The sequence below is a fragment of the Lissotriton helveticus genome, chromosome 6, assembly GCF_964261635.1.
Source record: "Lissotriton helveticus chromosome 6, aLisHel1.1, whole genome shotgun sequence".
Taxonomy (NCBI): domain Eukaryota; kingdom Metazoa; phylum Chordata; class Amphibia; order Caudata; family Salamandridae; genus Lissotriton; species Lissotriton helveticus.
In genome coordinates, this window is record NC_136067.1 from 1941786999 (window position 1) to 1941802198 (window position 15200).

Here is a 15200-nt window from a genome sequence, read left to right on the forward strand (position 1 = left end):
CGCACCAGAAATATACTGCCTAATGAAAGAGACATTCTGAATGTCATAAATGTGCAAGGCCGTGTCTGCATCCATGGCCTAGGGACTAAGAAAGTTGGCACCACTATATATGACATCACTAAAGCACTAAACTCCACATCTCCTCCGAAGCTGGTGGCATCCCCCAACACCTATTTTATCTGTGGAACTGCCGCCTACACTTGGCTCCCCGTAACTGGTCTGGTACCTGCTACCTGGCCTTCCTCCTCTCACCAACATATTCCACCCATGGGGGTTACCATCTGTCAATGAAGGGCACCCTGCGCCGCTCACGTAGGGGCGTCATATCAGCCAAAAATACAGCGGGACAGTAAGCTGGGGACTTCTTTAAAGGTATGCTTCCATTCTGGGGCCCCATGGCAAACAGTCGAGCTATACGAGTACTGACCAGGGTCCTTAAGGCCACCATCACAGTAACAGCTGGTGCCCTATCCAACATCACTGCAGAGCTGCAGGCGTACCGCCTCATAACACTCCAGAACAGAATGCCCCTAGACGTCATCCTGGCTGATCGTGGTGATGTATGTAAATTGATCGGCTCCAGCTGCTGCGTGTATATCCCGGACAACGTACCTACAGTATACAAGGCCATCCAACGTCTGCATCGTCTCTCTTCTGAAGTACAACTGGATAAAGGCAACTGGTCCCTCATAGGCTGGATCTGGGGCCTTCTTTCCCAGTGGGGTTGGAAGGTCCTCATCTTCCTTGCATTAGGAGTAGCTATCCTGGTCTCCTGCTGTTTGTGTTTTCAGTGCCTGCCAGTGCTCTGTACAATGTGTGTGCAGACCATCAAGCCTCCACCATCAAACCCTCACAACACCAATATGATGGTGATGATCCAGCAAGAAACAGATGGCCTTATGAACATTGACATTTCCTAAAGTATGTGCCACTCTATGCCAAAAGGAGGGGCTGAGGAAAATAATTTTTCGATCGACAATCATTTTTAACAGGACTCCATTGGGTTTTTCATTGCCATCTCGTGGCAAACACTTTCACACGACCCACCTGGTCGTCTTTCCTGATGTACGAGGAAAATCTATCGACACGACAAAAATCAATTTTTGCAGGCCTGCATTTCTGACCAGGAACCGCCACCTGCCCAACCCCCTGTTCTCTGCAGATTCATCAAAAAGCCACATGACCCTCACCCCGAGTAAATGAATCATTCTTCTTCTCCTGCTCCCAGCCTGATAACACATCCTTGACATCATGATCAGGTTATCTGGACAATGGTCTGACTGCTGAACTTTCATCCAGACAATCGGAGAATGGCCCGTAAACCTGAGGCTTTTGATCAAGGCACCTGGACAAAGAAACCTGAGGACATCAAGCCCCAATCAAAGCAGAACTAACATTTGACTGTGTACCTTGCCTTGACCTGTAGTGTAGTTCCTATCTTCCCAATAGGCTCTGCGCATTGGAATAATACCTACAGCAGTAAAGGCCTAGGCCAGACGTTAACTAGGTCTACTACTGTCGATACTAGACTTAAGTTTTGGGTTTGCCAGCGTAGCTCAGAGTTCGCTAGAAACTTTCTCGAATGTTCAGGAAAGAATTAACTCCCCTGATTAGACAAGAAGGGATTTAGTTTCTGACAACCATAGAACATGACAACTTTGCTCTCCCCTAATCAAGAGTGTATCTCCAGAGTCATGTGAGCACAAGGCAATTATTTTACTCAGTCAGTACGTGCATTCTTAGTCTCATCAGATTGTAGAGAAAAGGAAGAGACGGGCGTGTTCAATAAAAAGGTGTTATTTATTGATCAGTCTCTTTTCTCGTACAAGAGAAATGGATCGATATTATTGCAATACTTATAGTTAAGTAAAGTGCATACATTAAAAGCAATAGTATAAAATAATACTGTAAAAACATTGATATGGTTTCTGAGCCATATGATGTTTAAAATGATTAAAATATATTTACATACACATATACATTTGACTAAACGTACTCAACTGGTGTTTCTAAATACGCCTACCCCGTGTACCTGACCTAAGTCTAATGCGTGGGCGGGAATAGAAAGTTACAGTTTAAGTTAAGTTTGTTTTTGCCAAGTGAATAACTAAAGAATTCTCTGTGAGGGGTTATTCAGTTCTGTACCTGGAAGTTAGGATGAATGAGGAATGGTATCTCTTTCTCTGGTCTCGATATTCCAGGCTGCCTGCGAGGGCTGCCCGAAAGCGCCGGTGCTGGGTCTCTCGGCAAGAGATAGCAGCGCGTCTCTCAGCGCGTCAGGAAGGCGGGGCTGCTGCCAGCGGGGTCTGCTCTGCTTCTGGGCTTCGGCAAGTATGGCTGCTCCGTCTTGTCACCACGCGTGTGTTTGCATAGGGCAAGATCGGCAATATTTATACCTTAAAGGTGCCGAGATTGACGTAAGGATGGACATAGATGCGTCAATAAAGATGTCATACGACTTGCTCGTTAGCACATTCTTTTACTGAAGTTCTCTGTGAAATCAAAACAATGGCCGCACGGATTTTCCAGGTTGTCATAGGTTTGATTTGTTATGAGAACATCGTATGCCTTATCAGGGGCTGGAGGAATGTCGCTTGTCTAATTAGATCTCAAGCGTTATGACCTAATCAGATAACACGTTCCTGTGCCGTAGTGTGACTGCGTCAGATAACGGTATCTGCATCATGGGGGCTTTTCTTGCCTCATGGGCTGACTGTTAGTTAACTTGATAGTTAGTTTAACCAGAATAGGGTCAGGAATAGGGGGATCGATTCAGAACCTATAGGAATACATGACACCCACTCCACGCTAATTATGGTCATATTTACTAATCTATGCATAGTATAACATAGTACAACATACTATAGAGTATAGTGTATACCTCACCACCCCAAAATACATAAATGCATTTTGAAATTTTCAAATATACTGAAAAATTGCAGTCATATATATTGTATGCACTTAAGCTATGAATTAAATGCTAAAGTAAACACGCATTTGTAGACATTATTGCTTTTTTGGTATATGAGAAATACACATGAAATGGCTCTTAATATGGCTATACAGAAAGAAAGTTCGAGACCATTTCATCACATAATAAAATATTTGTGAACATACCATCGGGCAACTAAAGTTTATAAAGTATCTAAAAATAGAAATCTTAGTTCTCTAGGAATAGTTTCTTACTTTAAGCAGAAGATAAGTGTCCCGAAAATTTAGTAAAAAATAATTTGGGGCTGCTAAAAAATTGTTGTCCGTGAACTGGTGGGAAAAATTGTTCATGTGACTTTATTTTCAAAGTTGAAGGCCGAATTCAGGGAACGCCGTGTGCGAGCTTGCTCAAAAGTCTCTATTTCTGTTCTGGAGAGAACATCATATCATTAAGGCTTTCGAAAAAACTGTCAACAGCTTCATGGGAAAGTTCCACTAAGTCGGAAATAGGTGTAACCATGCATTCGTGCGCATGATTGTCTCCATTGACATTCTGATTCGCATTGCTGACAGAAGGTCGTACCTGATTAATGCTGCTTTCATCTTGAACTTCACTACTCTTCCAGTGGTATCAGAAATATTTAAGATTTCGCTCAGGATTTCCGCGAAATGTACGGGGGAATTAGTCGATAATAATGTATGTATCTCTGCAGTCGTCCTTGCGACTTGTAGATCATACGTTTCTTTTGATGACGTGAGCCTTGTAGGCGTCTGAAGAAGCACTGTTTTCATTCTGCTTAAAGTATCTATTCGAATAGAAGTAATTTTCAAACTGGGCCATGCCCTTGCCTCCCTGTCTGGAAAGGAGCTGGGGAACAAAGAACGTCCACAGCACTTGACCTTCGCAGTCGTAGTGACTAGATAAGGAGTCCCGGGCATAAGACTACAACATTTGCGGTCTACAATAAGAATGTAACTCCCATTATAGAGTCTTTGAAAGAATGGTTCTATTTCGGTTGCAGGTGCGCCTTGCTGGTGACATGAAAGGTTGTATGAATTCCCTTCACAGGCTCCATGCAAACTAATTCCGTTACACAGAAGCGTGCCGCTTAGTGACATAGCACAATTGTTGCCACTAAGAAACACTTTCTGTCCTTTATTACTGACACATGCATGCGAATAGGGCAGGTTCCAAGTTGTTTTAAGGTACCCCTTTCCCAATTTCTCGTACATGCCAGCCTGTATATATTTTTGGCAGTATTGAAACCTGAAGGTTGAGATTGGAATATTTATGATTCCGTGGATTATCCATTCACTGACAGGTCGTTCTGACATTGTCATTGGTAATCTTTCTAGTTTTTCAATGCTCAAGATTGTATAATCAGCACCCTTTTGCGCCATACCGATTTGTCTATCAGTAAGGTTAAAGATTTGGAATAGTGACGTTGTGTTGATTAAACGCCAAGGCACATAGCCTGAACGCAGATTTTGTAACGTCCAGCCAAGCTGTACAATAGAACGCAATTGTGACTGACCATGTTGTAATAACAGTAAGTCATGCGATAATATATCGATTGCTGACGACACAATGCTGTTCAAAGAAAAAATTCTGGAGGACAGAGTCATTAACCCATTGTCCACTACAGAAAGTGATTTTTCCAAATTAATATGGTCAATTTCCCGTATTCTCTCTGCTGTTTCAATTTGATTAACCTTCCAGGCCTCATTGTATGCTGCATATACAGAGGCTGCTATGAAACGCTTTTGACGCTGTTTGCGTGGTCCCATTATGAAATCACGCAAGTCAGCACCATCAGTAAGTAAAGTTAGGTGTTGCTTAATTTCAGGCAGTGTGGAAGTTTGTAGCCACTGAAGGCATAATTTGCCCACACTGTAGGTTGTTATTATCCCTGGGTGATGTCTTTGGGGATATCTAGGGTCTGGCCTGGTCATTTTGAACCCCTGTGTTTTATTCAGGAATCTGTCTTGACAGTTATTTGTATCTGTGGGCCAGATCAACCATTGTTTCCAATTAGGATGTGTTCTGTTTTGGTTTAATATATGGTTTACGTCTATCTCTTCATCTGTATCAGAGTTATTGCTAAACATTGTTGGCTTTGGAATAGACGGTTTATTTAAATCTTTGATTTTGGCTAGGCCAAGACAGGTGGTTTGTTGAACAGTGTCATTTAAAAATATCATTTGTTCTGGGATCATGCAAGCTCTAAACAAAGCTTCTAAACCCTGTACTTGCCATTCTTTTGTACCCCAAACACTTTTCAAATCAACATTTTTGTCCCAATAATTAAATCCTAAAGTATTCATTTCTTCGAAGAATGAATCTGAATATATCAACTTTGTGTTGGTTATCATGGTTTTCATCCCTGTCTTGTTTGACAATTTATAATAAAATGTTTCAGCATTACTTGTGTTAAAACCTGAAAAATATGAATATTTGTCGTAAACAGTTCTTGAGCTCCCTTTCGGAGGTGTTGCACAATGTTCCCATTGATTATAATTTAAAACATTTCTAGGTTGTGCAGATTTATGTAAAAAATGGTTACCATAGTGGTTATAGCAATACATACTATCATAATTTGTAGAACCTTGCAAATAATCATGTTTTGTAAATTTAGCAGACATTACTAAGTCAGACATCATGTTATTAATGCTTTCGAAGTCCCAATCATCAGCAAATTAGTTTGGTTTTGCAAAGTCACTCAAGGAGATCTTGATTTGGTGTGGGTATTTCAGGATCTCGACCGGACCATAAATTTCATAGTCAGTGTTGTCCCAGGCTACCCCACCAGGTATAGGATTGGCTGTGAAGTTGGCTGAAAAAAGTTCTCTTTTCTCGACGTGTGAAGATGTGTGTGGTTTGAGGACCAAGTTGATGTTCTGACTTGCTGTGTCCATTTTAGCATATTTTCCCTCAATGAAGCGTCCCAAAGTTAATACCATGATGAGCCAAAGTATGAGGATAAATGCACCAAAACCCACCCAAAATTCAATCCATGGAGAAATCAGATATGTTTCTTTCAGTTGGTTCAAAAGTTCCTTAGCTTTGTCTTTAAAGGATTTTGATGATGGCTGTGTCTTTGATTCACTGAGGCTTTCAGAGGAATCATTGAAGTTGATGAAGTAGCCGGATGCAGTTCTGTCAATTGTTCCAATTGCTTCAGGATTTTTGTTTCTTGCATTTTCACTTGGTACTTCATTATAGATTGGTGTGTCTCTGCTAAATGTTTTTATTTGGGTTTTCAGAGGTCTGAGTTCTATTGCATCGTTGCATAGTCCTTGTTGTTCTTCTGTAGGCGTTTCGAATGTGATGAGCCTCTTTGTTAGGACCTCTGTACTGGTAGCAAACCTTGGTGTTCTGCTACTTATTGGGAGTCCACTTGGCCTACTGTTTGTTATCGGCCACATGTTGTGGTTTTACCAGGTCGATGGATACAACTCGGTTCTCCTTTTTACCAGCAAGTGGCGGTAGTACAACTGATCTTGTCCCGTTGAGAGACAAGACAGGAACTGCTTTTCTGTAAGAAGGCCCAAATTCCTTCTTTACCGCGATCTTCTCCCTGACTAGATCCCCGACTTTTGGAAACCAGACAGGTCTTGCTGGGACAGGTGGTGATTCTTCAGTGGTTGTTGGCTGTTGTTTCAACTGTATGTTGCTCAGGTCTTTTCTTGTTTTGTTTAAGTCCTGCAAAATAGCCAAACGGTCTTTGGCATCAAAGCTTTTTTCTTTAACCACTGAAGTCTGACTGTCGAGGTCAGAGATAATCATTCTAGTTCCAAATAATAATTCGTACGGACTGAATCCCTTCAGAGAATTTCTTGGCAAGTTATTTAGACTACGTTGGACACTTATTAGATGTTTGACCCACCCAGCTCCCGAACCTAATATCCTTTCCATTATAGATTGCTTTCTGCCTTGGTTTTTTCTTTACACCATCCCGTACCCTCAGGAAGGAAGTGAGAAGATTCCCGCTGGGCTGTGCTCATTCGGCCATGTTTCCCCCCCGGCCGGAGGGCTAGAGTGAAGACTATGGTCAAACGTAACATGCTCTTAGCGTATATGCCATTTAGACTCGCAAATCTTTGTATAACAGTCCGGACGTCAGCCGAGTGCTGGTGATCTACATTATAAGTGGAAACTAGCCTGTATATGTTAATCGCAAGCCCTGCTTTTTATTGGTCATATTATCTGCCTTGATACGACGAGGTATTAAACTGTTTCTCTCCCCACTGCGATCTCTGTTGCAGTTTGGGCAGTTTTTTACAAACATGGTGTGATGCAGGCTCATGCCTGGCCACCAGTACCGTGATTGTAATTCTTCCAGAGAATCTTTCAGTTTGAGGTGTCTGAGACCCTCGCCCATGTGTGCGTCTGCGATTAACAAGCTTCTCCTGTCCATGTTTGGAATCACTCTATCCCCCACTCCAGGGATTCGAGCAAAAGGGACGGAGTTTGCATCAATTATGTATGTATAATTGAGTGGATAGTTGATCGGTAACGCTGAGCAGTCGCCTTTTGATGACGTTTTCACCGCCAGCATTGTTTCACCGTCAATGTATTTTAATGTACGCTTTTTTCGATCTATGGGAGCCGTTTTAGTTGCTGCCGCTGTGGCTGTTTCAGCCAATGAATTCCCTGCAACGTGAACGCCATCACGCTGATGACTCAGTGAGTGTGTCACGTGAGTCTTTGGTAGTTCTTTTTGTAAAAGAGCTATTTGTTCCCAGAGCAATTTCTGCTTTATTGGTGCATCTGTGTCATCTTTGTAACCGTTCTGAATCCATGTCTGCAAATCCTTGTCATATGCTTTGACGCAGTAATATGAATCTGACACTATAAGTGTCGGGAATTCGCGATCCGCATTAGCTAGCGCCATTTTTAATGCTATTATTTCAGTTTGTAGTTCTGAATTAGTTTCAACTGAGTGTGTTTTTGTTAATAGAGGTCTTAGTTTACCTCCGCGCCACACTTCTTTTGTAATCTCACATGTGGGGTTGTATGCATGTTCTCCCCAAACGGAGGGTTGAGCATGTCCGTCTGTATAGATTACACAGGCGTAATGTCGTAGAGGCAGAATGTCGATTGGTAGAGGATACGTCTTTTCATATTTTAGATTTTTTAATTCTTCTAGTTCTGGATCAAAGTAGTAGTATACTTTGTCCGTTGTGATTGAATTCACCCATTGTATCCATTCCGGATTCAATGTTGTTGTTGGTAAATTACACGGTGTTGTTAGTGCCTCAAAGGCTGATTCTGCTGTTCTGACTGTGATATGTCTACCGTCAGCTATGTCTTTTTCTCTAGCTATTGCGGTTTGAACTGCACGAATGATTTTTTCTGTATTACTGAATTTCTGTTCAGCTTCTGTATACAAGTGTGATTTGAATGCAATTGGTACCTTTTCTCCCTCATCAGAGGTCAGGTATGTGAATCCGCATCTCCCTGGGATGACTCGAATCACAAGATTGCGTGTGTTATCACGTGTTTCTAATTTTGTTTTAATTAGCATGTCTGTTTGTAAGGATCTCAACATTTCTGTGTGTGTTTGAGTCCAATTGGATCTTTTAAAGTCTGGTTTAATTAGATCATAAAGGGGTTTGACCCTTTCTGCGTAATTTGCAATGTATGTTCTTCCGAAATTTAGGAAGCCTAGAATTGACTGTAGGTTTTTTAGTGTTTTAGGAGCTTGGATTACGGCACATTTCTCTAGGAAATTGTCTGCCAGGCTTTTACCTTCACTTGATAACTCATATCCTAAGAATAGGACTGTCAGATGGGCAATTCTGGACTTTTTAAAGTTGAATTTGTAACCCTCTGCTGCGAACCCAAGTATTATGGTGTTCACTCTTTTCAAGTGAGTATCCAAGTCATCATCTGTTAAGTAAATGTCATCGACATAAGATAATGCTTCATTATCATATAATTGTAGTAATTCTGTTACTCTCGCTGAGAATACCCCCGGGCTGTTCTTGTACCCCTGGGCTAACCGACAAAATTGCTTTTGAGTGCCATTTACTGAGAATGCAGTTAAATATCTGCTCTCTGGTGCTATGTTTTGACAAAAGAATCCATTGGAGATGTCCAAGGTTGTTTTGTATTTTTTATTCATTAGTGCAGCACTGTGTGAGTTTTGCACTGCTAAGGTTTTGGAACATGTGTTAAGGTGTCGGTAATCCAAAACTAGACGATATGAATTGTCTGGTTTGGAGACCGGAAACAAAGGATTGTTCATTTGTGAGGTGCAAGTTTCAATCACCCCCTGGTATTCTAGCTGATCTAGTATTTCATTTACCTGTTTTTTAGCTTCTTGCTTAATTGGGTACTGCCTTTGTGCAGTAGGTTGTGATTTTAACTGGATTTTGTGAGGAGGAGAATCCTCATCCCATCCTACATGATTTTTATATAAAGCAGGTGCTAAGGCCACTGCCCACTTTCTAGCAAGTGTGTATTTTTTATGAATCGGGATTTGATTCGAGAAGGCAGGCATAATTACTTCTTCGCCATGAGGGCACTCCCTGACAAACTCTGGTGGCCAGTCTTTTTCAGCTAGAAGGATGTCATAGCCCTTGGAGAGGTTATCCCAAAATAGTCCCCTTATTTTCCTAGTCTTATCTCCCTCTATACGTAATGTTATCTCGTAGATCTTGTGGGGTTTGCTAACTCTGGTGTCTGCAGTTTCCACTTGAAGATATTCATTCGTGTCCACTGTCTCCAGATGATTCATAAGGACTTTGCGAGCTATGCTCACTTCTGCTGCGCTGTCTAGCATTGTCTGAGCCCACTCTCCGTTTTTCAGTTGTGTCCTCAGTATTCTCGGCATTGTTAACTACCTTGATACTGGCTACCTTCTTTTTTGGAAATTGTAATTTCTTTTTTTGTTGAGCAGGTTCCTTGTCTTTGGACTTGGCGTGCTCTTCTCTTTGTTCTGATCGTCCTCTTCTTTCCGATTTCTGCGAGGAAGTCTGAAAAGATTGAGAGGGACGTGTATCAATGTCTTGATATCTATCAGGTTTTTTAATATTATCCCTATTTCTAAGGTTATATCTTTTCCCAGAGGGGTCACTCTGGGGTGACCTGTGTCTCTGGTTCGGAGATTTCTCCCTTCGCCTAGGAGACCTTCCTCGGGACTGGAATTTCTTTTCTTTTGGATTGGATTGTTTGTTTCCATCCCAGTTCTTTTTTGGTGAATTATTATTAAAAAATATTTTTTTCTGGACTTTCAGTCAGTTGCGGTTTTACTGGTATTCCACCTAAACTATCTCTACCTAGTTCTTCATAAGATTTTTCTATGATTCTGGCAATTTCAGCTGGTTGGTCTGCTATATCTGTCTCTTTTAACCTCTGGCGGATCGCCACGTTTGCTGCTTCACCTTTTATATTGGCTAGTAATATAGCCGAGACCTGCTTGAAGTCTTTCAGTAATTTCATACCAAGAGTTAAAGCTGGTTCTGGACCGTATTCATCTTGAATTTGTTTTAGCACATCTGGTATTACCGAAATGGATGGAACACCGTGCGTTTTTGTGTAGATTGAAGCAAAGACTGTACCCCAAGTGTCACAGTCCTCTATGTGTGGTGCGATTCCCATTGGGAGACATATAGTCAGAATCCTGTGTTTTTCTAGCGGGGTGGTGTCAGGAAACACCGCCTCTATTTGGGTGATTTTCTGTGCCAACCAGAATGGTATCTGTTCCCGTTTAGCCGGAACTTTACCTAGGCAGGATTGGATGTTCTGTGGTGTGATTTTATTTGTGTTCCCCTGGTGAGGGGTCAGCTGTGGAAGTTTAATCGCTGGCTGAATTGTTGAAGTCCGCATTACATACTGGACTAATTGTCTATGAATTTTTAGTAATTGTTTTAGCTGTATTAACAGCTCTCCAGTAGACATTCCTTCGATGTCTGGGTGTGGTGTGTATCCGGCTAAGACCGGCCACGTTGCTCCTGGTCTATCTAAAGGACCGAGCCTGGTGATGTGATTATTATGTATTAGGGCGCCATCAAATAAGAGCAAATGCTCTTGGAATTTGAGTGGTACTTCCACCTCCTCGAAAGGAGTGTAAATGTCGGGTGGAACCTCTATTTTGTAATAGTGGAAGTACTTTGTTACAGCATTTGCTGCTGGAAAATGTATCCATGTATAGTATACCTCTGTCTGCCGATATTCGTGTGCCTCAATTACGAATATGACTGTGCCACCTCTAGGTGTCAGTCCATTTTCTATAAGTTTTAAGGTTATAGATTTCCTTTTGCTGACCGGAATGAGTATTATATCCGCGTCTGCATCCTTTAGTGCAGTATCTGCTGCTGCTATTTCAGCTGCTAATCTAACTGCCTCTCTTTCTTCATCACTTTCTGACATTTTACTGTCAGGATGGTTATTTTGTTTGTTTGCAGATCATGTTTCTTATGGAACAAAGATTAGATGCACAATATTTTGGAACAGTGTATCCTTCAACGTTGACTAAACCAAGAACCTTACATAGGAGTTCCCTCCTGCGAGGTTTTGGAGGATATTACCTTTCACCCACTCCAGACGTCTTTGGAGTATTTGGGAAAAGGGGTCTGAGTGAGAAAGCACGACTGAGTTACTCTAAATGTCTTACGTTAGTTTTATCGCCCTTTCCAAACGCGTTGGGCGCCATGTAGTGTAGTTCCTATCTTCCCAATAGGTTCTGCGCATTGGAATAATACCTACAGCAGTAAAGGCCTAGGCCAGACGTTAACTAGGTCTACTACTGTCGATACTAGACTTAAGTTTTGGGTTTGCCAGCGTAGCTCAGAGTTCGCTAGAAACTTTCTCGAATGTTCAGGAAAGAATTAACTCCCCTGATTAGACAAGAAGGGATTTAGTTTCTGACAACCATAGAACATGACAACTTTGCTCTCCCCTAATCAAGAGTGTATCTCCAGAGTCGTGTGAGCACAAGGCAATTATTTTACTCAGTCAGTACGTGCATTCTTAGTCTCATCAGATTGTAGAGAAAAGGAAGAGACGGGCGTGTTCAATAAAAAGGTGTTATTTATTGATCAGTCTCTTTTCTCGTACAAGAGAAATGGATCGATATTATTGCAATACTTATAGTTAAGTAAAGTGCATACATTAAAAGCAATAGTATAAAATAATACTGTAAAAACATTGATATGGTTTCTGAGCCATATGATGTTTAAAATGATTAAAATATATTTACATACACATATACATTTGACTAAACGTACTCAACTGGTGTTTCTAAATACGCCTACCCCGTGTACCTGACCTAAGTCTAATGCGTGGGCGGGAATAGAAAGTTACAGTTTAAGTTAAGTTTGTTTTTGCCAAGTGAATAACTAAAGAATTCTCTGTGAGGGGTTATTCAGTTCTGTACCTGGAAGTTAGGATGAATGAGGAATGGTATCTCTTTCTCTGGTCTCGATATTCCAGGCTGCCTGCGAGGGCTGCCCGAAAGCGCCGGTGCTGGGTCTCTCGGCAAGAGATAGCAGCGCGTCTCTCAGCGCGTCAGGAAGGCGGGGCTGCTGCCAGCGGGGTCTGCTCTGCTTCTGGGCTTCGGCAAGTATGGCTGCTCCGTCTTGTCACCACGCGTGTGTTTGCATAGGGCAAGATCGGCAATATTTATACCTTAAAGGTGCCGAGATTGACGTAAGGATGGACATAGATGCGTCAATAAAGATGTCATACGACTTTCTCGTTAGCACATTCTTTTACTGAAGTTCTCTGTGAAATCAAAACAATGGCCGCACGGATTTTCCAGGTTGTCATAGGTTTGATTTGTTATGAGAACGTCGTATGCCTTATCAGGGGCTGGAGGAATGTCGCTTGTCTAATTAGATCTCAAGCGTTATGACCTAATCAGATAACACGTTCCTGTGCCGTAGTGTGACTGCGTCAGATAACGGTATCTGCATCATGGGGGCTTTTCTTGCCTCATGGGCTGACTGTTAGTTAACTTGATAGTTAGTTTAACCAGAATAGGGTCAGGAATAGGGGGATCGATTCAGAACCTATAGGAATACATGACAGACCAGATCACTTACTGCAAGCACCACTCGGATCCGGCTAATCAACAACAAACTCTGCCCTGATTGGACAATGGTCTTGCAGCCAAAAGGCTGGAATATGAAACGTCTATAAGGCTTGTTAGCTACGGATTTAAGTAGCAGCCTCCTCTGTCTTGTCTTTGACTGGCTTTGGACTCTGTTCCATAGCCCGGGCTATTGTAATAAATCTGGGTTCCTCCTGCAGACGAAGGCTCCTGTGTCTCCTTTTACTACGTATGAAGGGTATGGAAGATTTGAGCGGTTCCCCCGCTGCCGAGATCCTGTAAGTGGGTTATAACGGTTCTTCACTATCACCACCTCGGATTGTCCGAATTAAGTTTCAGTTGATGGCAGTTCATCCAGTCTTGGACAGAGATCATTGTGCCCTGAATATTTGTATCATATCGCCGTTGTTGAACAGTAACTGAAACACACCAGCATAGTTGTATATTTTTACCTTTTGCCTTTTGTAGAAGATGTTCCAATCGATGGATACAGAGATTGAATAAGAGGAGGAACAAAGAATAGCCCTGGGGTACTCTACAGTTAAAGGTTAACCTCAGAAGAGCAAAAGGGAGAAAGGTGAACCGATTGAGATCGGTCAGAGGGGAAGGACTTCATCCTATCGAGAGCGCATCCCTGTAAGCCGGCGGCCTCGACACAGAGGAAGAGGATGTCAGATTAAACTGTGTCAAAGGCCAGCAATAGGACCAAAAGGACCAATGCTGAGCCTGTCCCCTTTGTCTGCTTCCTCTCTCCTGTCATCAACTACAGAGAGTATGACAGATTCCGTAGAGTGGACGGGACAAAAGCACACCTGATGAGGATTCAAGAAGGAACAATCTTCAAGAAAGGAGCAGAGATGTTGAGCAATATGTGCCTCTAATATCTTGGCGAGGTAAAGGAGAAGGGCATTGGGTGCAAATTCTTCAAGATAGATGAATCACCCCCAGTGACTACTACTCCTTTAAAAGTATGGGGAACTGTGCCCTGACTCAGAGATAAATTAAGCAGGGAGATCACCAGATCAGGAAAGTCTGAAAAGATGATTTTTTTTATCAAATGTCCTTGGGGAAGCAAGATTTGACCTTTGTCAGCATCTTCAAAAGAGTGTCTTTTTGTAATTGCCGGGAACACTTTAAAATGTATAGAGTTCCCATCTTCCAAGGTAGTAGCGCTGAAAGGAGAGTTAAGAGGGATGCTGCCTTTGGTCATTCAAATCTTCTTGATGAAGAAAGAATTCAATTCATTGCACAATTTTTGAGTAGAGACCACCGTGGTATTTAGGCAGTCCAGATTGGATAGTTCAGTGACAGTATCAAATATAACTTTTTTTTTTCTTCAGAAATTAACATTTTATTTGAAGTATAGGTGGATGTGACTCCCCAAATTAATTTCTTGTAGGGCCTCAGCCGCAGGAAAAGCTGTCCTTTTTGTTAGGTGAATATGCTTTGTGCCATTTGCGCTCAGCTTGACGTAATTCTAGTTTAGCTTGTTTAAGGTCATCTGTATACTATTTAGATGCAACGCGACGGCAAATTGATTTGATTTTACGCAAAGGAGCATGCATGTCACTGGCTTCTCTGAGCCAGTCCGTAATAGCCCCTTCAAGCTCCTCAAGACACTTGCTATGAGGGGCTAAGGACAGAGCCAAAGAATTACAGAAGCCGTTAACATTAACGTGTTTCCAATTTCTGGACAGAATACCTGGGCATGGAGGGGGTTTCCTAAACGGTATAATGTTCATGCCAAATTTACCTAAGTGGTAGTCCGACCATGTAAAGGGGCAACATTACGATTAGAGATGGTAAGATTGTGGGACCAACCTGATCTAGTATATGGCCCTTTATATGAGTGGCTGTGAATACCTGCTGGTCAAAGTTCAAACTAATCATCGACTCAGTAAGATCAGAGGCGATATAGCCACCATTTTTCTCATTTGTCCAAAGATTAAAATCTCCAAGAAGTAAGATTTTAGAATAATCAATGGACAGAGCCGATACAGAGTCTAGTTAGCAGTGAAGGAAAGTGAGGTATGTGACCCGGAGGACTGTATAAGATAATGCATATCAAAGGAGAGGTAGGTGAATCTAATTTGATGACCATGTTTTTAGCTATTGGGAGAGTAAAGGTGTGAGTTTTGTGAAAATTAGGTGCTTTTGTTAAAATTGGTGCAACCACGCCACCTTTTTTTCCCTCAGATCAATTCAAATTCA